Source organism: Oxyura jamaicensis, unplaced genomic scaffold (assembly GCF_011077185.1).
Source record: "Oxyura jamaicensis isolate SHBP4307 breed ruddy duck unplaced genomic scaffold, BPBGC_Ojam_1.0 oxyUn_random_OJ71193, whole genome shotgun sequence".
In the NCBI taxonomy this organism is placed as follows: Eukaryota; Metazoa; Chordata; class Aves; order Anseriformes; family Anatidae; genus Oxyura; species Oxyura jamaicensis.
In genome coordinates, this window is record NW_023310404.1 from 1 (window position 1) to 23,324 (window position 23,324).

Here is a 23,324-nt window from a genome sequence, read left to right on the forward strand (position 1 = left end):
TATGGGCTGCTGCAGGGAAAGTTAACATCCCAGCCAGACCCAGTACACTCGTCTCCCTGCAGAGCCACAGGAACGCAAACTTTTAGGATCCATTAAAATGGACAGTTGCCTATATTTTAACTATACAGGTAAAAACCAATTGACAGGTCAAAATGTTAATTCCTCTTTATCAGTATATAGAAGTGATACAACCTGGTGCAGTGAAGGGAACGAGCGACACAACTCCAGGCTGGTGTGTAGCTGAAGCACTTTATTGTCTAACCCATCTACTTATATAGGCTTAGCGTATCTACATGCTTTTATCACACAACTTGGCAAAGTTTGCTCGTTAGCCGTTATTATTGTTCACAAGGTGATCGCACAGCAGCCATATCTCCCTTACATGTACTGATGAGCAACAGGCTGGACTGCACCTGTTGTTTTTTGATCTTCTTGTCTCCCAGTTATACCTCCTTTATCTTCAGGCTACGTGACTTTCGCCTCATTCTGCATTTTCCTTTTCTCACTTCATCTCTGTGTCTAACATACTCCACATACTTTCTGACTGATTTCCCACAGTGCAGTTATACCAGTAAAAATTTTTCCTGCTCCAGCAACATGTCTTTAGCACTTCCTTCAGGGATATTCTTCATCTGTGGAGACAGCATGGGGAGGTATACCTTCCCACATCAAGGGAGGGCCTTGCAGTTTGGGAAGACTCACACTATTAACGCCAAATACTTCCCAGATCCACAATTTTACAAAGTACCATAGGTCTGGGAGATGGCGAAGGTCTCGCCATGCTTACCAAAGTGATTGCAGGGATGATGTAGAATTCTGGAGTAGCGAGGAGATAATTTTGTCTTCTATTTTTGCACCAGGAGTTTATGCATCTAAGGCATTGGCCACCCTGAATAAATTAAGCTGCTGGTTGGCTAAACAAAGTAATGAAACCTCTAGTGCTTTGAGTAGTCTACTGGCAGATGTAGACTCTGTATGACATATGACTCTACGAAACAGAGCTGCTATAGACTTCCTGTTATTGGCTCAGGGGCATGGATGTGAGGAATTCAAAGGGTTGTGTTGTATGAATTTAACAGACCACTCAGAATCAATTCATGCCAGCATCCGGCATTTGAATAATTTTCTTCAGACAGGATCTTCTGCTATTTTAGTTATTTTAAGCTATTTTAGTTGCGATTGCAATGACAGGCATCCTGCCAATTACAAGCGCATTTTAGTAAACAAATCATAACCTTTTATTCCCTATTACCCAACACCTGATCACCTCCCCTGTTTCCTCATTGGCTGAGTACTGCAGGTTCACAACCTACTTGACACTCCTCTATACCATATATGTACAATTTTTCTTTTTTTTTCAACCTTTTTTCTCCTTTCCCTTTTCTTTTTCCCCTTTCTTATGTTTTGAGAACCTGTGATCTTTCTTTTACTGTACTCACACTGCTCATCCTGTTTTTCTCAAGCTTCGACCTTATGTTGGAACAGTGAGGCCTTCTACTGTCCACTTATCTACTTAGCATTTCTCCTTATTATGACTACACAACTACCTTGGAATACAGAAAAGTAATTCTCTACTGCAAAAACACAACTTAGTTTCTCACAAAAAGAATTTCCTAAAGTAGATAGAAAAGGGGGGATTGAAGTAAGAAATGGATGCTAAAGGGATTTCTATAGGTACTGTAAACTAATCAGGACTGAGACAGGAGGGCTCTGGAAGATAAGGGATTTCTATAGGTATTGTGAACTAATCAGGACAGGACTGAGACAATGGAAATGATTTCCTGGAACTCATTGTAATAAAGACCACCCTTTTGGGAGAGATTATGAATACGCATAGGCGATCCCTTACCTGTGTAACCCCTTCTGTATAAATACAAGATGAACTACTGTTGTGGGTGCACACAGTTGTGGTGGGACTAGTGGGACTACCCCCCTGTGCTGCCCAGTGCTGAATAAACATACCTACTTTACAGCCTTACAGGTTGTGGAGTCTGTTTTCCGCAAGTCACTAATACAGTGCTTTGAGCATTAATGGGTACTCTAGAGGGGCAAACATTATTTTATTGATACGCTATGCTGTTAAAGTTAACAGTGAAACAATACACTGTGATACTGTTTATCCCTGAATTGTTTAATGATTTCCCCTTTGTGTTGGGTCTGTCTGGGATGGAGTCACCTTTCCCTGCAGCAGCCCACACAGTGCTGTGCTCTGCACTCATAGCTGGAACAGCACTGGTATCACTCCAGTGTTATGTCTATTGCTGCATAGTGCTGGCACAACATCAGAACTCCTTCCAGGCCCCCAAGAGCCAGCAGGCTGGGGGTGGGCAATTGATGGGGAGGGGACATCACCAGGGCAGCTGACCTAAACCAACCAAAGGGATATTCCATAACACCTGATGTCACACTGAGCAATAAAAGGGGGGCTCTCATGGGGGAGGGGCTCTCCTGAACAACCGGTACGCGTTTTGAGGCCCTGCTTCCCGGGACGTGGCCGAACATCGCTCGTTGATGGGAAGTAGAGAATAACTTTTTTTCTTTCTCTCTGTGCTTCCGCGCGGCCTTGTTGTTTCTTTTGTTTCTCTTTCTCCCCATTCCCCTTTCCTTAATTAAATCATTCTCATCTCAAACCTCGAGCTCTTTGTGTTGTCTTTTCTCCCCCTTCCTCTTTGAGGAGGGGAGGAGTGAGAGAGCGGTTGTGGTGGAGCTCGGCTGCCCACTCGAGTAAAACCATCACACCCTTGCTCAGATGGAATCTCCTAAAACAGTTTCAGTGCATTGAAGATGTACATATGAAAGGCTGCATTATCTTTAGCATACACATTGACAAGAAATGTATGTGGTAGTATTTTATAGATACAGACCTCTCCAGAGTGGATGCCATCAGGGGATGAGATAACATCTGGAGATACTCTGCCAAAATCCCCACACACACACTGGGGGGACTGAGCACACCATAGTGCTTCACATCTCTTTTATCCTCTCAGTTTGTGAAAAGGAAGAGCTCAGCATACTTGCACTGGGTGGGGAAGGAGGGGTCTGGAGAAGGTAGTAGATGAGTCAAAGCAACTCACAATTAAAGAGAAGTTCCCTCAAGGAGGAAGTCAACTACTCAATCTTAATAGATCTTTAAATGACACAACAACTTCTCTGAACTTATTATTGCTCCTGCCTGGGAGAGCCTGTGATTTCCTCCATCTTGTTCAACACCTGTCTCTCAGCAGGAAAAGATTGGTGGGCTAGACCCTCAGCTGGTGAAAATCAGTGCAGGACGGATGGACCATCCTGAGGGATGGACCCCGTGGTACTGACCCATATCTGGAGCAGTTCTTGAAGAGCTGCTGCCTGTGGGAAGCCCACGCCAGATCAGTTCAGCAAGGACTGCATCCCGTGGGAGGGACCCCACAGCACAGGGGACGAGGGTGACCGAGAAGGAGCGGTGGCGGCAAAGTGCTATAGACTGACCATAACCCCCATTCCCCTGTTCCCCTGTGCTGCCTGGGGGGAGGAGGTGGAAGAGGGTGGATGGGGGGAAGGTGCTTTTGGTTTCTTTCCTTTGTTTCTCACTTCTCTAGCTTGTTAGTAATAAGCAATAAATCTTACTGTCTCCCTATGCTGAGTCTGTTTTGCCCGTCATGATAATTACTGTGTGATCTCCTCGTCCTTATCTCAATCCTTGAGCACTTTTCATCATATTTTCACCCTGTTCCTCTTTGAGGAGGGGGAGTGAGAGAGCGCTTCTGGTGGAGCTTGGCTGCCCACCCGAGTAAAACCACCACAACATACAAGTAGCTTGACCTATTTTATTTTTTATTTCAAATGAATTGAACAGTTACGTTTACTCTTTGAGTATTCTTATTTTCTAGGCTACTAGACTGTCAGAAAGGGAAACGGACCGGAGTAACGATGCAACCTCGATGCGAGTATAATTGTCCTCCCTTATTGCAGGTTCTCACAGAGTATATATAGGCAACTAACTACAGCATGTGCCGATAACAACTTCTAACTGGTCTAGCTTCTCCATGCACTTGTCTCTAGCTTGTTTCCTCATTATCTCTAATACAAGGACGTGGGAAACAGCGCAAAGCCACCTGCAAATTCCTTTCCCACAATTCCCCTTTTTATTTACAATCAACCAAATGCTATCTATATATTATTCTATCAAGCCCTGCAAACATTACAATAAGCAACAGGGTGAAAATCACATACAAATTATGATTGTAAAGTAGCGTGCCTACTAGAATCTACACCAATCAACAAGCCACTAAGCACTAGGGATGGTGCTTCGCCGCGATGCTACTTCTCACTCGCGCAGCACAATCACACACTCACACAAAGAGGCCTCTTTCACTTCTCATTCATACCACAAGAAAATATCACTTAAAATAATTTGTCCGCGGCTTCAGGAGGTCCTTCTCTACTCCCGTGGTGAGCGGCTGAGAGTGGAGACACCTCCGAGGAAAATGCTTGGGGTGCACCTAGGGGCGTCCGTTCCACAGTCGATCCCACAGCCGAGCAGAGCTGCTCCTGGCACAGGGAATGATGCTATTACGGTTTTGTATAATTACACCAAAGAGATGCATTGCAATAAGGAGAGAGTGTGGCATTGACAATTTGTTTCATGGTTTGGTTTTTGCCCATGTAATTGAACCTTACACATGATGTGGCTGTTACACTTCCCAGGATATCTAATTCCTGTGGCTCTAGGGGCGCTCGCAGCAAGTTAGACAGTCCAATCTTTGTTATCTGCTGGGATCCCCACCAGACGTGTCATAAAGGGGTCGTTAGCACTAGCCAGGGACAGGCACATCGCTTCTTGTCCTGTCATGTTGACGAGGGTGACCCCGATGTTGTGGCATGGTTGGATGGAGACCCAGGGCTGGCAATAACCGATGACAGCGGCGATTGTGAGGAGGAGGCCAACCACGGCCTTACCTCCTTGCTGGTATGTATCTTGGCCCGTGACCTGTGGAGACACAAGCATACCCTCGACCCCAAGTTATTAGAGGCTGGGGTCCCTCCCAAAGACCTGTATTTCAATTTGTTACCATCACTAAGGCCTTCTCTGATTGTGGCACCCATGACAGCGTGGAATTCATACTTATGTAATGTTTTACTATGGGTGGTACCTCTTTGTGAGGAAAGGGTAATGCTAGGTGATTCATTATGTAAAGTGCCTTTCCCAACCTGTTCTATGGTGTTTCCTGGGTGTCTACTGAGGCAGTAACTGGTCATCTCTGTGCGAAGCAACTGGCAGTCCAAAGGCTTAGCTGTAGGATAAGATATCATCATGGTATGAGTGACAGCTTCTCTCCCCTCTATGCTTTGTCTATTTCAGTCAATAATGATAAAGTGTATTATGTTTCTCTGTATCACTGAATAAGTCCTTAATGATAGCCAAGACTTCAGTGCACTAAGTACTGAATAACTGTTACAAGAAGGAAAGCAGGAAGACGCCATTGTTAAGAAAAATCTTGGGTGGCAAAGTCCTTTTTCACTGCCCGTTTCCTGAATATACTTTTTAAAATAAAATATTTAAAATTAGAAAAGTAAAGTTCCACCCTCATATTACATGGATTACTACAGCCGTGTAGGTCATAGCAAAAAAAGAATTTTGAACACTGGACAGAGCTTAACACAATACCATACCAGAACACTCAACACCTAGTAAAGTTATATTATCAATTTGGTTTTGATTTCCAAATAGATTTCCAAAATACATCTGCAGCAGTTCATTTTTTTTCTTGAGGGTTTCTGCAGAAAACCTGACTTTTCTGCAATTCTAAAAAAATACTCTTTAATATCACAACTATTCAAAAGACATCGATGTGTCCAAAACTCAGAAGTCTGTATACTTGAGATTCTACCATGTCTTTAAAATCCCTCTGGATTCCTTCAGGAAAAAAATATAGTGATGTGAGAACTAACGTTAATGAAACAGTAAGTAAGAAGATTCCAAACTTTGAATATAAAGATTGACTAGACCGTTATCAACAGGAAAAGAAAGACTTTTTCAAAACTGCATAGTAAGAAAATTCTGTAAAAATCCTTGGAGAACAGTCTATCACTATTAATGCACCCTTAATAAAAAATATATCTCTAAAAATAGTGCTGAACACAAAGACAAATGTTGCATATTATTTGAGATAGTTATGAAGTTTTAGAGGTAGATGACTAAATCAGTTATTTGGGAGAATTACCACTACAGCTATTGGTGCAAACAGTATTACATTTTACCTATATAGTGTTCATATCTGTGCAAGAGTGCAGAGAGCAGGAAGAACATTTCTCACCTAACAGCAACTATATTAAATCAATGTCTTTGGTCTGCATCAGTTCTCCTAGAAATGGGGGCAAGGGGAAGAAAATTAGTAAGGCAAGACAAATCAACCCCATTTGTGTATGCAGGCAAGTAAGAGGCAAAATGCACCAGCCAAATTATACACTAAGGGTGACTGGGCTCACTGCACAATCCTCAGGACATGGCTAGATCAGATGGGTAATACCCAAACACTCTATAGGCTGAAAATGAAACATCAGAAATCCTGTACAGTAGTTTCCACGATGTGAATTCAGTCATCTTGCCTTACGTATTCACAACGGTGCTGTGTTGTTGCAAAAGCACTTTCATTCCTGTTCACCATGTCCATCAGATTTGGGGGTTCCATTAAGAAGAAAAGCAGTAACTAATAGCAGCGCAAGGCTTTGTCACTAGTGAACAGAGTATGTTAACTGGCTAACACTTGTGAAGTGTTAGTTGTTCCAAACAGTAACCGTTTCAAAAACAGCGTCACCACCAGAACCTGATGGTATTCAAAGCATCTGTTAATACACAAATGGAATCAGAATTTTTCTATCCTTTGGGTAGTCTTCAAATTTCTCAAGGTACCACTGGTGGTGTTGCTTTGTCCTAGAGCCCAAGATAAAAAGTGTACACAATGCAAATGCAAGGCTTTTGATGGTGCAGCAGGCAAGGGCAAACCCAAAGCATTCCAGGATCTCCCCAAAAAAGTTGGCTCCACTGACATACTCAAACATTCCTCCTCTTGGTATCTTGTAACCAGTTTCCCCTGGTTTTCTATTCTTTCTTTTTTTTTCTTTTCTTTTTGTCTCTTTTTCCCTCTGTTTTTTTCTTTTTTTTCCTTTTTTCCTTTTTTTTTCTATTTTTTGTATTTTTTTTACTCATTTTTTCTTTCTTTTTTCTTTCTTTTTTTCATTTTTTTATTTTTTATTTTTTTCATTTTTTTCTATTTTTTCTATTTTTTCTTTCCTTTTTTATTTTTTCCTCTTTTCCCATTTTTTTCTTTATTTTTTCTTCTTTTTTCTTTTATTTTCTTTCCCCTTTTTTTCGATTTTTTTTCTTTTTTTTTCTTTTCCTTTTGTCTCTTTTCCCCTCTTTTTTTTCTTTATTCTTCTTTTTTCTATTTTTTTGTCATTTTGCTTTTTTCCATTTTTTCTATTTTTTTTATTTTTCATTTTTTCCTTTTTTTCCTTTTTTTTCCTTTTTTATATATTTTTTCTTTTTTCTTTATTTTTTCTCTTTTTCTTTTTTTGTTTCTTTTTTCTTTTCCTTTTTTTTCCTCATTTTTTTCTTTCCCCCTTTTTTCTTTTTCTTTCTTTTTCTTTTCCTCTTTTCTTTTTTCTTTCCCTTATTATTTTTTTTCTATTTTTTTTCATTATTTACGTTTTTCTTTTTTCCTTTCGTTGTTTTTTTTTTCTCTTTCTTTTCTTTGTTTTTCTTTTCCTCTTTCATTCTTTCTTTCCTTTTTTTTAGTAGAAACCATAAAGAGTTATCACAGATCTGGGGTAGGAGGTTTGAAGCCTTGGCCGAGCTGCCGTCGGCAGCGCCAGCAGGGAGACTGGCGGTCTGACGGGGGGGACGGCCCGGAGGTGGGGGGTAGCAACAGCGGCAGAGCCGCTCGGTTCGGCGGGCGCAGCGGAGCGAAGCAGAGAGGGAAGCTCGGGGCCGACCCGGGGGTGGGGGGTGGTGGCGTGGGGGCAGCAGCAGCGGCGGAGCCGAGGGCGGAGGTCGGCAAGCCTCTCCTCCCTCTCCTGTGGGTGGTGCAGGACATCCCCCCTGGGTGTCCTGGGGTGTTACTTCCGGAAGCGGCTCAGATCTCTGCTTTGACCTGGCCCCGCCAACTTCTGCTTTTTCCGCGCCCGATGGTGGGTCCGGCGGGATTTCCGCATGATTTAGAGGGGCATCCCCACAGTTCTCGCCCGCAATGCGCGTTAAAAGTCAGTAACAGTTCTGCAAGGGCTGGCGCTCCTAGTGTTGACATCTGGGCCGCGGCACAGGCAACCTCCTTCTCTGCCTCCATAGCCTTTAGTGTCTCTAATACCGTTCGTCACAACTCGCAGACAGTTTTCACCTCCTTTTCATCTTTTGAATCCCCCGTTATAGTCCTTTCCCACATGGTATTCCCAAACTCCCGCCATTCCATAACAGGGAACAGCAAGGCAGTCTCTCTAAAATGTCCCCATCATTGTCCCAACTTGATCAATTTGATCAGTTTCTTTCCCGCTGTCTCGCTACCTCTCTTAGAGAGTATTCCTTAGAGAGTATATCTAATTCCTGTGGCTCTAGGGGCGCTCGCGGCAAGTAGACAGTCCAATCTTTGTCACCTGCTGGGATCCCCACCAGACGTGTCATAAAGGGGTCGTTAGCACTAGCCGGGGACAGGCACATCGCTTCTTGTCCTGTCATGTTGGCAAGGGTGACCCCGATGTTGTGGCATGGTTGGATGGAGACCCAGGGCTGGCAATAACCGATGACAGCGGTGATTGCGAGGAGGAGGCCAACCATGGCCTTACCCCCTTGCTGGTACCCATCTTGGCCCGTGACCTGTGGAGACACAAGCATACCCTCGACCCCAAGTTATTAGAGGCTGGGGTCCCTCCCAAAGACCTGTATTTCAATTTGTTACCATCAGTAAGGCCTTCTCTGATTGTGGCACCCGTGACAGGGTGGAATTCATACTTTTGTAATGTTTTACTATGGGTGGTACCTCTTTGTGAGGAAAGGGTAATGCTAGGTGATTCATTAGGTAAAGTGCCTTTCCCAACCTGTTCTATGGTGTTTCCTGGGTGTCTCCTCTTTTTTTTATTTTATTTTATTCTTTTTTATTTCTTTCTTTTTTTCTTTTTTTTTTCCTATTTTTCTTTCTTTTTCTTTTCCTTTTTCTTTTCCTTTTTCTTTTCCTTTTTTCTTCCTTTCTTTTTTTTCCTTTTTTCCTTTTTTCTTTTCTTTTTTTTTCTTTTTTTCTTTTTTATCTTTTTCTTACTTTTTTCTTATTTTCCTCTGTTTTCTTTCTTTCCTGTTTTTTCTTTTTTCTGTCTTCTTTTTTCTTTTTTAATCTTTTTTCCTTTTTTCTCTTTTCTTTTTCTCTTTTTCTCCTTTTTCTTCTTTTTTTTCTTTTCTGTTTTTTTTCTGTTCTTTCTTTTTTCTTTTTTCCTTTTTTCTCTTTTTTCTTTTCTCTTTTTTCATTTTTTAATTTTTATCATTTTTTCTATCCTTTTTTCTTTTTGTTTATCTTTTTTTTTTTTAGAAAAAAACATAGGGAGTTGTCAGGATCTGGGGTAGGAGGTTTGAATCCTTGGCCGAGCTGCCGTTGGCAGCGCCAGCACAGGGGCTGGCGGGCTGAGGGGGGGCCGGCCCGGGGGTGGGGGCTGGCGGGGGGGTCGCAACAGCGGCAGAGCCGCTCGATTTGGCGGGCGCAGCGGAGCGAAGCGGAGAGGGAGGCTTGAGGCCGGCCTGAGGGTGGGGGTGGGGGTGGGTGGCGGGGGTCAGCAGCAGCGGCGGAGCCGAGGGCGGAGGTCGGCACGCCTCTCCTCCCTCGCCTGTGGGCGGTGCAGGAGATCCCCCCTGGGCGTCTTGGGGTGTTACTTCTGCAAACGGCTCAGATCTCTGCTTTGACCTGGCCCCGCCAACTTCTGCTTTTTCCGCGCTCGATGGTGGGTCCGGCGGGACTTCCGCATAATGCGGGAGCGGCCTGTTACCCGGCCCTTCACCGTCAACGCGCGATAGGAGTTCAGAGACCGTCGAGCATGAAACCCCAGTCATTTCTTTAACCGCAGGGAGCCCAAAGATACACGCAAGAGTCCCGGGTTTTCTTTCAGAGTCCCCAGATTTTGTAGGGGCCAGCCCCGGGATTAGCATTGGAGCAGTGGCACAGGCTACTTCCCTCTCTGCCTTCATGGCTTTTAATGTCTCTAGTACTGTACGCCACAACTCGCAGACAGTTTTCACCTCCTTTTCATCTTTTGGATCTCCCGTTATAGTCTTTTCCCACATGGTATTCCCAAATTCTCGCCATTCCACAACAGAGAACAACAGAGCAGTCTCTCTAAAATGTCCCTATCGTTGTCCCAACTTGATCAACTTGATCAGTTGCTTTCCCGTTGTCTTGATACCTCTCTTGGAGAGAATGCCTACGAGCAACGTCACCGCAGCTTCCACCTCCATGGCTGCGCTTTTCCCTGGGAGGCGAGGTCTGTGTCTGCCCTGACTATGCACACAAGCAGCACTCCTCCCAGCTGTTTAATTTTTATCCTAACTTGATTAACTTAGTCAATTGCTTTCCCATTGTCTCGATACCTCTCTTAGAGAGAATTCCAACGAGCAACGTCGCTGCAGCCTCCACTTCCACAGCTGCGCTTCCTCTGGGAGGTAGGGAGCGACCCTGACCGGTGTCTGCAAGGAGCACTCCTCTCAGTCGTTTATTTTCCCAGTCCCCTCCTCTAGCTGCTTACCGCAGTCTCGGATAACTCAGTCGAGCTAAACTATCTGGCGAGTAACCATCCTCTGCTACCAGATGTCAGAAAGGGAGACGGTCCCGGAGTAACGATGCAACCTCGATGCGAGTATAATCGTCCTCCTTTATTGCATGTTCTCACAGAGTATATATAGGCAACTAACTACAGCACGCGCCGACAACAACTTATCATTGGTCTAGCTTCTCCGTTCACTCTAATTCAGGGATGTGGGAAACAGCACAAAGCCACCTGCAAATTCCTTTCCCACATTCAGCACTCTAAATTTATTTAAGATTGGATGTGATGGGCTGATTATTGGATGTTCATGGGATGGCAGCTCATGTGAAACTATTTCAAGACTGTTTATTCACAATAGAACAGAACTATCATAGAATGGCCTGGGTTGAAAAGGACCTTAAAGATCATCTAGTTTCAACCCCCCTGCTCTGGACAGGGTTGTCAACCACTAGAGCAGGCTGCCCAGAGACGCATCCAGCCTGGCCTTGAAAGCCTCCAGGGGTGGGGCATCCACAGACTCTCTGGGCTGTGGGAGATCAGTCAGAAGGTATGTGGAGTATACAGAGATGAAGTGAAAAAAGAAAAAATGCAGAATGAGGCGAAAGTCACATAACTTGAAGATAAAGGAGGTACATTTGGGAGAAAAGGAGAACAAAAACAGCAGGTACAGTCTGCCCTGTTGCTCATCAGTACACGCAAAGGAGATATGGCTGCCACGCGATCGCCTTGTGAACAATAAATAACGACTAATGAGCGAGCTTTGCCAAGTCGTGTGATAAAAGCATGTAGATACGCTAAGCCTATATAAGTAGATGGGTTAGAGAAAAGTGCTTCAGCTACGCACCAGCCTGGAGTCGTGTCATTCATTCCCTTCAAATGGTGACCCCGACGTGATAAGGGGTAGACAACGCAGGCATAGCGTCCGAAGGGAACCCCGCTGAACGAATCAAGCTGACAGCTGGACTGCAGCTTCCCATCCAGATCCACGCCTATCCCCAGGTGAGCAGCGGGAATAAAAATGGGGGCAAATCTATCGGCCGGGGAAGAGGCGATAGTGAAATTGATAAGCAAACTCTTAGAAAGAAGAAGGACAAAATATGACTCATATAAGCTGAAACTACTGTTAAAGTTTTTACAAAAAAATGGTGCCTCGTCAACGGTTTCGGTGGTGTTTGATTTACACACTTGGGAAAATGCTGGGACAACTCTATGGGACACTGTCTCTGGGGGAGATATAACAGCTGCTGAGGTGATGACGACCTGGCACTTAGCAACTGAGACACTCAGATCATGGCAAGTGGAAAAAAGGGTACAGACAGCGGCCGCACAGGCTACGCAGGCGGGTGAAATAAAAAGCGGTGACTGTGTACCGCCAGAGAAAGCAAACCTGACAGACTTGGGAATAGAGGCAGAGACGATATCCCAACCGATAGCGGCCACTCTGCGCTCGATGCCATTGCGGCCATCAGCGCCGCCCGCCCCGCTGTCAGCTCCGGGCGCCCATTTGCCCGCCCCGCCGCCGGCTGCTGCGTTTCTCCGGTTTGAGCGCCCGCCCGCCCGCACCGAGCGCTGCCATGTTCCTCTTGCTGCTGCGCCCGGGCCCGCCGCCCCGTGGGCCCCCGCTCGCCGCCGCCCGCCGCCGCCGCGGCTGCTGCCCCCCCACCATCCCCCCCACCCACCACCCCCGGGCCGCCCCCCCCCTCAGCCCGCCGGCCCCTCTGCTGGCGCTACGGGTCGCCGCCGACAGCTCGGCCAAGGATGTGGGTGGATCCCCTGAAAAGGCAGCCACAGATCTCAGCTGTGAACATAAGAAACGCAATAAACCCCAGCAGCTGGAAATGTTTTCAAAGAATGTGGTGCTGTAGGGGTTTCATTCCACGTTGGATTTTCATTAGTATCTCTAGGAATCTTCTACCTGACTGTGTCAAGTGGTGTGCCTATGACTGCAGTTCTCTTCAAACTTGGTTTCCGTGATTCCTTGCTGCAATCTAAAAGGGCTGCTGGTACAGGCACATTTCTGTTGGCATATGCTATTCACAAATTGTTTGCTCCAGTACGAATCAGCATTACTATAGTTTCTGTGCCATTTATTGTCCGATACTGCTGGAAGATTGGTTTCTTTAAACCTCCTACCCCAAATCTGTGATAACTTCTTTAGGTTTTTACTCGCCCAACGTGGGGCTCAAGGAAATTGAGATAAGGATGACAGCTGAGAGAAGCAACAGGCAAAACATGGATTGAATGTTTTTGTGAATGTAAAAGTTGTGAAGAATTCAAGAAAGTTGCAATTGTAAGGAATATGTTTCACATTAGTGTGGTGAAGGGACGAGGGGTAGTGTGTGTGTAAATTGTCCACCTTGTCGGTGTAGTGATGATGTTATGTTTATTTTGGAGTGGGGAATTCTTTTTCTTTTTGATGTAAGTGAAGATTGTGATAATTCTAAAGTAAGAGTATATTGTAATTATTCTTAAATATGCTTTTCAGAGAGGCGAGGGGTGGCATGTAGTGGGTTTACATATTGTTCTGACAAACAGCCCATGGAATTCACCAGTGTTTGTCATCAAGAAGAGCGGGAAATGGAGATTACTGCATGATTTGTGATGAATCAATGCAGTGATCGAGGACATTGCAGCCAGAAAACAAAACAAAACAAAACAAAAAAAAAAGAAATGAAAAAAAAAAGAAAAAGAAAAAATGAAAAAAAAAAGAAAAAAAAAAGAAAAAAACTAGTACCTTTGCATAGTGGATCGGACTCGCAATATGCTGTAGGTGTTGCTCAATGCATTGAAAGGGCACATTTGAGTCACATCCCAAAGGAAAACTTGTTTCTAAAATTTAAGGAGCTGTTATTTTTGGTAGAGCAGTGAGTGCACCTGTATTGTATTATTCACATGCAGAGCCACGCCATGTTACCTGGCATTTTTGCAGGGGGTAACGCACGCGCTGACCAGCTAACTAATATGACCCAGACTGCCCTGGTGCCTAGGGTGCTGGAGCAAGCACAGTTATCCCATGCCTTTTTTCCATCAAGCTGCCAAAGTCTTGGCAAAACAATTCGCTATATCGATCACTGATGCCAAATTGATCGCCCAAACATGTCCTGACTGTCAACAACATGTTTTGACCCCATCTTTAACGGTAAACCATAGAGGTCTACGGTCCTTTCAGTTATGGCAGACCGACGTAATGCATATTCCAGAATTTGGTCCCTTGAAATATGTTCACATATCGGTAGATGCTTTCTCTCTTGCTATTTGGGTGACAGCTGCAGTGGGTGAAACTGTTAGCGTAGCAAACACATAACCACAACGTGATTATATGAAGGTGCTTTATTCAGCGCTGGAAACCAGGGGCAGGCGCCCAGATCTGGCCTCAAGTCCCGTTACATCCTGATCCCTATTAATATCCCCAAAGTTACATATTCATTAGTATTCATTAATATTTACAACATCATCCTCGCTTCGTATGCTAATTCTCTCTCCTCCCATTCACACATGCGTGGTGCTCTCTGGTGGTCATCCCGGGAGTCATCCAGATGAAGTAAGGAGTCATCCTCAGGGTTAAACTTTTCACCTCTTCTTGGCGCATGCTCCTTTTCAGTTCTTGACTTTAATTAGTTCTTGGCTTCAGTCCTAACCCACCTTATCCATCTCATCTTCTTAACAAGGCTCAAGTTGTTCCTGTTCCATCTCTCAAAGCCCGTCTTGTCTCTGCTCCATCCTTCTATCATTTATTTATGCTTTCCTTTATTATATACATGATAATATTTGGCTATGAATCTCCCATCCCATTACCAAGAATTGTTTCTTAACCCTAACATTCCCCCCTTTGAAAATACTTCGCTCTATTGGGGCAAGTATTTTCATATTCCCTATCATTAGATCGATAGCAGCAGCATTATGCCTTACCATGATAAGGGGTTTTCCCGTAATTCGAACGCTTCATTATTACGATCGTTTGGTGGTGGTGGGGCGAGATGTTTTGGATGTTCCCTAGCAAGGATTTCCATTATTTGGTGGTTCCATGCACTACTCCCCGTATTTCTCCCCGTATGAACATGTACATTAACCATATTATAAGAAACACAACTAACAGTAAAATGATCGTTTGTAGGAGAGATCTAACCCATCCTTGTAAGTGAAGCCTTAATCCCTCTAGGATAGCCCCCAACCAGCTTTGTTCAGCTTCATGCTTTTTCTCCCTTAAGTTCTGCTTGACGTGGGCCAATTGGAATATATTATATTCTACATCCGCGGTTACATTAGGGATACACACACAGCAATGATCTATCCTATCTCTCAGGTATCCACAAACTCCATGCTCTTTTATTAAAAGCATATCTAAAGCCATTCTGTTCTGCAAGGTCATTTTAGTAGTGGCCTGCAATTGCAGATTTAGATCTTTAAATCCTTTCCTGGTCACCTTTGACAATCTGTCCACCTGTGCCATCAAATTATATAGCATTGCTCTATTCTGATACGTCGCTATTGGGGCAAATAGAGACTCTACTACCCACCCCATCTTAACTGCAGTGGATGGTTCCTGCCATTCATCATCTTCTATATCCTGGTCCACTCCATCTGTCTCTCTTTTTGTTCTCGTTCTTGAGTCCCTCAAGTCTCCTTTAAATGGAGACTTCTTCCAAATAGGGCATAAAGTGGGCAGGCCCAGAGTGATTTCTTTTGCTGGGCCATCCAAGCCCAGGTGAGTTGTCCAAGTTCCATCATTGGCTGCCCATACAAAGTGTCCCATGCTCCGTATAGTTGAATATTTGCAGTCTACAGCAATTCTCTTTTGGCCTTTCAAGTTCCCATTTGTCTGTAGTCCTCTGCATGCCCATCCTGTTGCTAAAGCTACTTTCACTGGCAGTAAAGTTATCAATTTCAAATCCGTATCACAGTCTAAAATTTGGGTACAGTTCCACCAAGGGACCCTTTTCACCATTTCCTGATTACTAACCTCTGGTCGGGTTACTGTATAAGTCTGGCTCGTCTGATTTGTATTTTCCTTTTTACCAGTCCATCTTATACACCAAGGGGTATCCCCCCCGTATTGGAATCTTTGTAAAATGCTCATTGTCCATGCGCTGTCCCATCCCTCTAGTTCCTTTGGTTTGCTTGTTTCTTCACATTCCCACCTAATTCTTTCCTGTGGTACCGAACGTTGTACATCATACACACACCATCCAAGCTTTCCACTAATTGTATCTAGGTTCGTAAATTGGTAATTCCTCTTCCTTTCACATTGCGAGCGGTAAAGAATCATCCTCTCCCTGTAATACCCTACAGACTTTACCGTTTATGTAGTCTTTATTTCTTTGCATTGTATTGTTTTGTTTCGTTCAATTTGGGGCACTGGGGAAGTTATAATTCCCCATGGAATAGGATCCCCTGCCACCTTTGGCAATGGTAGGCAGGCAGTTACTTGGCTCACATTCTGTATTTTCACAAAATCTCTGATTAGGCCTATCATTAAATTTTCCTCTTCGTACCTCAGCAGCCACTGAGTCACCTGTGTTGAAGATTGAATCGACCTCTTCCTCTTACTTCCTACCTCAAGGATCCTAGTTTTACTGAACCCTGCAGTGGTTTTATTATTATAAAAACATTGGTATTCCCCTAGGTCCTCTCTAGTAACTTCTTTTATTGTCAGGGTCATTTGTCCTCCCAATATTATCTCCATCCCATGTCTTTCATCCCTTTCTATTAGTTCATTGTGTTTTATCCAGCCTATTCTGACCTTGCTGCTATTCTGTAGAATACAGTAAACGAGCACGTTACTTCCCAGGAAGATTGGGTAATTCTCGTGGCCAGGTTTGATCCCGTAGTCCTCTTTTCCTTTCACGCTCAGATTCCATAATCCGTAATCCGCAATGTCGTTGGTCCTCACCAAACATCTATATTTTCCTTGGTCTTGAAGGGTCAAGCCATGGAGGTGTAACTCTACACTACCTTCCTTTCCCAAGCCTCTTTCTATTGCCTTTCCTTTTCCTTTCCATTCATCCCATAATTCTCTTTGTCCTTTCTCATTCTCATAAATTACCTCAGGATCTTGCAGGGGGGCCTCGGATCCTTTTGACTCACAGAAAACTGACTCCACAATAAGATTGTAAAGTAGGTATGTTTATTCAGCGCTGGGCAGCACGGGGGGTAGTCCCACCAAAGTCGTGCACAACAACTCGCTCGCGTGCATTCTCTTTTATCCCCTAAAATATTACATATGCATTAAGTTTCGCAACACACCTATAGATATTCATTTCCTAGCTCCGCCTAGCCCCTCTTCGTATGCTAAATATCTTATCAGTCCTTCTGCGCTTGCGTAGTATTCTCTGGTGGTCGTCTGGGTGGTCGTCGGGTGGTCGTCAGGTGGTCGTCGGGATGAAGTAAGACGTCTTCCTCAGAGTTGAACTTTTAACCTCATCTCCTTGCACATGCTCCCTGAGCCCTTGGTCACAATCTGAGCTATAAGGTTGGTTTGGTCTGGTTCTTGGGGTCCGAGGGGCTCCTGTTATCTTGAGCCCTTTCATGTTTATCTTATCCTTTGTAAACAGTCCTCTTTATCTTTGAGCCCTTGCTCACAGTCCGAACAATAAGGTTACATTGATCTGGTTCTAGGAGCCCCAGGGGCTCATCAGGACGCCTAGGCTCAGCATAGGCCCAGTACAACGCAAATGTAGCACATATTAAACAATGAGTGTTGTCCATATATTTATTCCTAATCAGTCACTCTCTAATTTCTAATCCCATGTTTCACTTTCCCACACAATCCGAGCCTTAGACAAATTTACTGGAGCATCATTTGCGACCTTGCAGACCAGAGTAGCATTGTTACCAAAATATTCTGTTATACTTCCTTGCTTTTGGGGTATCTCTAAAAATGTAGCACTTATTTGGTTATTACACAATGGTACCCAAAATAATGTGAAAACCTTATGCCAAAATCTAGCCATTCATATACTTCATATCCTCAGTTTAGTAGGACCTATCAGTTGAGCTTCCCAAAGTCTTGGTACCCGTTTCACTCGAGTGTAATGTATCCAGGCATCCACTCCTTCTACCTTGATAGCCATAAAGGTTGTCAGTAAGACCTGATAGGGTCCGGCCCACCATTCCTTTAAAGGTTCTTCATTCCAATTCTTAATATACACTGTATCCCCTGGTTGGACATCATGCACAGGATTTTCCAGAGACAAAGGTCGGTTCCACACCAGGACGCTGCGTAGTCGAGCTAAGGTTTTGCCAAGAGATAAAACATAATTATAAACATATTGTTTACCACCAATCTGCATACTTGGATTTGGCTCAGGGGATTCATAAGGTTTTCCATACATAATCTCAAAAGGGCTTACGGACATTCCACTTCTGGGTTTTATTCTGATTCGTAATAAAGCTATCGGCAAGGCCTGTAGCCATTGTATCTTAGCTTCCTGGCAGATCTTACTTATTTGCCCTTTTAAGGTCTGATTCATTCGCTCTACTTGACCACTGGACTGGGGTCTCCACGGAGTATGTAAATTCGCTCCGTATCGCAATGCATCTCTTTGGTGTAATTATACAAAACTATAATAGTTTTAAATAATATAGTTTTAAATAATATAGTTTTAAAAAACTATAAATTCCTTGTGCCAGGAGCAGCTCTGCTCGGCTGTGGGATCGACTGTGGAATGGACGCCCCTAGGTGCACCCCGAGCATTTTCCTCGGAGGGGTCTCCACTCTCAGCCGCTCACCACGGGAGTAGACAAGGACCTCCTGAAGCCACGGACAAATTATTTTAAGTGATATTTTCTTGTGGTGTGAATGAGAAGTGCAAGAGGCCTCTTTGTGTGATTGTGTGATTGTGCTGTGCGAGTGAGAAGTAGCATCGTGGCGAAGCACCATCCCTAGTGCTTAGTGGCTTGTTGACTGATGTAGATTCTAGTAGGCACACTACTTTACAATCGTAATTCTGCATGTGACTTTCACCCTGTTGCTTATTGTACCGTGCTTGTTTCAATGCTTACAAAGGATGTTTTTACGCTCAATACAATCAGCTTGGCTGTTAGAAATAAAAAGAGGGGGAATTGTGGGAGATCAGTCAGAAAGTATGTGGAGTATATTGGATACAGAGATGAAGTGAAAAAAGGAAAAATGTAGAATGAGGCGAAAGTCACGTAGCTTGAAGGTAAAGGAGGTACAATTGGGAGAAAAGGAGAACAAAAACAACAGGTGCAGTCTGCCCTGTTGCTCATCAGTACACGCAAAGGAGATATGGCTGCCGCGCGATCTCCTTGTGAACAATAAATAACGACTAATGAGCGAGCTTTGCCAAGTCGTGTGATAAAAGCATGTAGATACGCTAAGTCTATATAAGTAGATGGGTTAGATAATAAAGTGCTTCAGCTACACACCAGCCTGGTGTCATGTCATTCATTCCCTTCACTGGGCAACCTGTTCCAGTGCCTCACCACCCTCTGAGTGAAAAACTTTCTCCTAATTTCTAACCTAAATCTCCCCTGTCTTAGTTTAAAACCATTCCTCCTTGTCCTATCACTATCAACACATATAAACAGGCATTCCCCCTCCTGTTTATATACTCCCTTCAAGTACTATGTGTGTGTGACCTCAAATTGTAAAACTGCTCCATTCCCTTAGCTGGTAATAGTATTTTATTTTTCTGTGTAAAGTTTAATCTTATTTTGTCTAGTAATGATGAGGGTATTTACAACTGATATGTTATGCAGCACAGTTCTGAGAGTTCTGAGGAGTGGGGCAGTCACAATGCATTGCATACCCACACCTTGAGAATGGGAGCATCCAACATGGTTGTGCTGAATTTGATTTTCCCATACTTTAAAGTGCCAGGCATTGGTCACTTACTGTTTTTAATTATTATTAATATTGCATCCAAAAAATGGATTGCAAATTCAGATTAGGTGTAGCTTTGTTGTATCTAGGGCTTAATTTCCATGGTTTTATGCAGGCAGACATGAATTTTATTCCTCGCTGTGACAAGAATGAGTTTTGAACTAGAAGGTTGGTGGTTGTGTCAGTTCTGGCCTGATTTTGGGTTGCTATATGGTGCCTCTGAGATTTTTTACCCTGCATAGATGCATATTAAGAGGTAATGCCTAGGAGGTCATGCTGGAAGGACCAACTGGCGTCATGTAAAGACAGATTGGTCATGGAATGTGTCCGTGTGTTTGTGCATGCAGAAGGTAGCCTCACCTTTACAGAGTGAGAACAATATTTATTATACTTACAAATGAGAGAAGTTCATCTGATCAAGTTGCAGGTCAGCCCCAATCCATTAGTCTTTCATGAGTTTCCTTGACCCACTGGTCTGTCCTCATCTGGGGCAGAGTTAATGAGATCACCTGAGGAGACTTGGACAGCTTGTGTTCATGGTGGGTCAGAGGAGAAGACCACGGGCAAAAAGAAGCACAGAACAGTTCCCTTCAAACAAAAATAAGACAGTCTGTGCACACAAAGCAGCAGTCTACACTAGACTTCTCTGCCTGGTGTGCTTTTTAGAGCATCTGTGTGAGCACAGGTAGAGTTAACAGGCCTGAGAAATTCTCTGAGGTTTTTAGATCTACTAGGACCTAAAACTCATATATTTGACCTGGGAATGTGAGCTGTTTTAATTCTTTCTTCTGCAAAGGAGGCTTGTGTTAAGACTTCACAGTTCATTGTTCAGAGTTTTAATGTTGGCTGACTTGAAGACTTATGAGGGACTGACCTGGCTGTGGCTTGAGGAGACAGTTGGGGCAGCAGGTATTGATGCACACACTTGGCTTTGAGTCAGTAGCTAAATCCTTTCCGTCCCAATGGGATGCACATGTGCCTAAGGGCTGGACTGGATCTGAACTGAAGCTGTGGCCAATATTTCTCAATAAAGTACTACTGCTAGAAGCACTGATAAAGAGTGGGGTTTTGGATGTGAGGCAGCAGTAGGTGTTGGGCTTTGTAGCCTCATTTTACACCAGGCCTGAAGAGTGGGACTGGTCCCCCTCCTGTTTCCCCTCGGTCATGATTCAAAATGTCACATTTTGGAAACTTTTGTGATCAGAAAAAATAAAAAGGTTATTTCTGAGAACGTGGAAGGGAAAAATTAAATATTAATAGGTGTTACCAGCTCATTGAAATTCATCTTTATTTGTGGAACTGGAAGTGTATAATCAGCACATGAAAATGCAGCTAAATATATTTATGAAATAAATATGAATTGTTTACTTTTGAATAATGACAGATACTCACTGTATTAAGGATGAAGCTTTGCTGCATGCTGAGATATTCAAACATTTGTAGAGTGAATCTTTTACTACCCAACTGATATCACTGGGGGAAAAAGAAAAAAAGAAAAAAAAACTTGTCATGTGGTTACCTGGCAGACTGAGCATTCAACAATTTTGTATATTTTTTTTTGTTGTTGTTGTTCTTCCACCCTTTTCTCCCCCCAAAATACAACAGTTGATCTAATAAGGATTTTACTCTCACTATGAACTCTGTCCTTTTTATACCTTTCAATCACCACTCCTTAAACAAGTCAGCTGTGAGCATTTTATTTGTAATGTCTGTTTTGCCTCTTGTTTTGTCTCTAAAGCTGGACAAGGGGAAATGTTAGAAGGAAAAAAATTCAAAAAATGAAAAAATGAATCAAAATATTAGAAGAAAAAAAAACAAACACTAGTGACTTTTAAACCACAAGGAAGACAAGATGCACAGAGCTCAGAAATAGAATGTAGATTTGTAATTCACATAAAAGATCTCATGCTTCAAGGGAAAAAAGTTTGGAGAGGAATGAGACATCTCTATGTATAGCTGGTATATATAGATCTATATGTATCCAGCACAAAACAGTGCAGCACAGTTGTGAAGATGGGCGTAATTTTCACCAATTATGTCTAGATATTGTAATTATTTAAACTGGTATTGTGAAAAAAATAACAATTTATAAATTTTATTTATACAAATAGGGTTGAAATACAGTGGTGATAATATGATTTTAAATAGTCCTGTAAAATTATGTCACTCTTCATTCTAAGCAGAAATATTTTACCCAAGAGTTTTTTTTTCAGTGATTTCCCCAAACCTGAATATAACAGATCCAGAGAAAGTTGGAAGTGGATGTTTCTCTTTTGAAATGCCTGCTTTCTTTTTTTTCTTTTTTCTTTTTTTTTTTTTTTAATGGGAAATCTTGGAGAATTAGATGAACAAGGGCTTCCGTGCCATTGTACCAAGATGGGTTGCCCCGTGCTAAGCTCCATGTTTCTGCAGCTAAACCCCTATTGTCTCTTGAGCAAGGTCATTTAAAACTCACTTCAAAATATCATCATCACTCTGAAGTCACAGCAGGAATATCAGTTTAACATACCCTATAACTAAAGGTTCCTACATGTGGTAGACTGTCTCTCACAGGCTTTGCAGAGGGATGATCCAGGCTGAATCCTACTATATATTAACTGTTTTGATGCATGCTTTGATTTAATGTAAGATCCATGCATAATGGGGCTGAACCTTGTGGTCTCTGGGCTGGATGGGGAGACCAAGCAGATTAGTTCATTACAGGAGATGCACAAGGCAGTGTTTGAGGATAATGTAATATTCAGCAGAGCAAACATACTCATTTCCTTTTCCTTTGTGTTATGCCTCCTTGGGTAGCAGCAATAATCTCTCCTTCAGAGCACACTTTTAGAGAGCTCTTCTGAGACTATCAAAATGTTGACGCAGGGTTGCACCAACCTCACAAGCTCGACACTGCCTCTATTGATGTGCACCCCAAAACTGTGCAAAGGCTCTTCAGCATTTCTCCCCACTAACGTCGTGTTTTGGTTGGGGTGCTGTCCTGGTTTCATGTAGAACAGAGTTAATTTTCCTCATAGTAGCTGGTATGGTGCTGTGTTTGGGATTTAGGATGAGAATAATGTTGATAACAAACTGGTGTTTTACTTGTTGCAGAGCATTGCTTACACTAAGCCAAGGACTTTTCAGCTTCTCGCTCTGTCCTGCCAGCGGGCAGGCTGGGGGTGTAGCAGGAGCTGGGAGGGGACAGACTGGGGGTAGCTGACCCAAACTGGCCAAAGGGGTATTCCATACCATATGGTGTCATGCTGAACAATGAATATGGGGGGGGTGGCTGGGGTGGGGGGGGCAGCTGCTCGGGGATAGGCTGGGCATTGGTCAGTGGGTGGTGAGCAATTGCATTGTGCATCACTTGTTTGTACACATTAGTAGTACTATTATCATTATTCTTATTTTCCTTTCTTTTCTGTCTTAATAAACTGTCTCTATCTCAACCCACAGGCTTTCATTTCTTTCTAATTCTCTCCTCCCATCCCAGAGAGGGAGGGGGGAGGGTGAGCAAATGGCTGTGTGGTGCTTAGCTGCCAGCTGGGTTAAACCACAACAGGTGCTGATGGCCAAAAAGCAGTGCAAAGCTCTTTCATCAGCATCCCCTGCACTCCAAGCGTGCATGTAATCTGAATTTCCAGTCTGAACCCTTGGTTTAAGAAGGCGTTCACCACCAGTGAGGGTGCAGCCCATTAAGAATGATAGTTGTCAATTACTCCTG

General features: G+C 43.5%; 2 long non-coding RNA genes across 2 annotated transcripts; one reads left to right on the forward strand and one right to left on the reverse strand.

The window, feature by feature from the left end:
* Window positions 1-1,612: 1,612 nt before the first annotated feature.
* LOC118159594 lies at window positions 1,613-22,781 on the forward strand. The gene is made up of 3 exons (XR_004747171.1): window positions 1,613-1,793; window positions 11,314-11,320; window positions 22,730-22,781. It is a non-coding gene; the product is annotated as an uncharacterized LOC118159594 (long non-coding RNA).
* On the reverse strand, window positions 6,671-13,284 carry LOC118159593. The gene is made up of 4 exons (XR_004747170.1): window positions 13,082-13,284; window positions 12,563-12,566; window positions 9,067-9,071; window positions 6,671-6,686 (listed from the first exon to the last, which is right to left on the reverse strand). It is a non-coding gene; the product is annotated as an uncharacterized LOC118159593 (long non-coding RNA).
* Window positions 22,782-23,324: the final 543 nt, after the last annotated feature.